This window comes from Sinocyclocheilus grahami, unplaced genomic scaffold, assembly GCF_001515645.1.
Source record: "Sinocyclocheilus grahami isolate Dianchi unplaced genomic scaffold, SAMN03320097.WGS_v1.1 scaffold431.1, whole genome shotgun sequence".
NCBI classification, from domain to species: domain Eukaryota; kingdom Metazoa; phylum Chordata; class Actinopteri; order Cypriniformes; family Cyprinidae; genus Sinocyclocheilus; species Sinocyclocheilus grahami.
This window is the reverse complement of record NW_015505610.1, coordinates 648,860-650,719: the sequence shown is the minus strand read 5'-3', so window position 1 is coordinate 650,719 and position 1,860 is coordinate 648,860.

The following is a 1,860-nucleotide window of genomic DNA, read 5'->3' as shown; positions in this document are numbered from 1 at the left end:
TCAAGCATTTGTTTTCTTTGTCTGCAAATGCCCCCCCCCCCCCCCCCCCCCACACACACACACACACAGACAGAGCGAGAGAGAGAGAGAGAGAGGTGGCGGCGGCGGCGGTGTAAGAGAAAGAGAAGTAGAAGATGATTCCTTAGGGCCCTTCACCACATTCAGCAAAATTAGATTTTAATTTCAGAACTCTGGTAATGAAGGATGTACCACAACATAAGAGTGCAGCTCACAAACCGTAGCCTACAGCTTTCACACAAACACATTAACGTGTTGTTGCGTTTGTAACAGAGAACACATTAGTAACGAGGCTTGTACAGAGATTCAGTACTATTCAGCATGTGTTTGCTTTATAATTACTTTAATACCATTGTTTAAAGACATTACATGGAATATTTTCATCAACATTTAGAAAGAGTTTAAAACATGACAGTCTGTCTTTATAAAGACCTGTCATTGACTAATATCCATTTATCAAATTATCTAGAGAATCATCATAAAGGAGAAGATAACAGTAAAATGTAATTGGACTGCACGAGTCAAACCTAATTGAAAGAAATAGAATTGACCAATTGATTTGTCACTGTGATTGAATTAGCAGCTAGGGCGTAATTAGCCTTTTTGCAGAAACTACAGCTTATTATTGAGAAAAAAGTGTGTGTGTGTGCATGTTTATGTGGTTTATGAGGACACAAATTTGTATAATAACATGGGTATTACATGGGTATTATGACGAGAAGGTGATTTATGAGGACATTTTCAGTGTCCCCGTAATTCAAAAGGCTTATAAATAATTCAGAATGAGTTATTTTGAAAATATAAAAATGCAGAAAGTTTCCTGTGAGGGGTAGGTTTAGGGGTAGGGTTGGTGTAGGGCAATAGAAAATACGGTTTGTACAGTATAATAACCATTACGCCTATAAACCATAAAAACAAACCTGTGTGTGTGTGTGTGGAGGAGAGTGTTTATGTGCGTGATATTGAGAGAGATCAGAGAACGATCAGAGATGTGAGCATGGCATGACTGTACAGGTTAGTTCAGTGTCTGGAGACAAAGGAAATTATGTTGAATGCTGTGTAGTACTGCATCTTCACACAAAGTGCACTTCAAAGTACTAAAGTTGTAGGAGATCTGCTAGAATCATCTATATCAATTGTAAACAGGCCTACGATCAGTCTGTGTATCTTAACTTATAATTTATCATGAATAGTTATTTAGGAATAAAATATATTTATAAATAAAGTTTTATTTATTTAGCTTGGATCATCAATATAAACTGCAAACAGGCCTGAGATCAGTCTGTGTATCTTAACATATTTAAACTAATTTCTTTAGCACAACAAATTATTTAAAAAGTAAAATGTTTCCTTGTAGGCGTAAGTATTATCATGACATACTTAGGTACACTGCCATTCAAAAGTTTTTGAACAGTAAGATTTTTTAAAGAGGTCTCTGCTGCTCACCAAGCCTGCATTTATTTGATCCAAAGTACAGCAAAAACAGTAACATTTAGATTTTTTTATATAAAAATTTTAAAATGACATTTATTCCTGTGATTTCAAAGGTGAATTTTTAGCATCGTTACTCTAGTCACATGGTCATTCAGAAATAATTATAATATTTTAATTTGCTGCTCAAAAACATGTATTATTATTATTATTATGTTGAAAACAGCAGAGTATAATTTTTTCAGGCTTCTTTGATGAATAGAAGTTCAGAAGAACAGCATTTATCTGAAATAGAAATCTTTTGTAACATTATAAATATCTTTATAATCACTTTTGATCAATTTACAGCATTCTTGCTAAATAAAAGTATTAATTTCTATAAACCCTCCCCCCACCCCCCCCCACTCACAC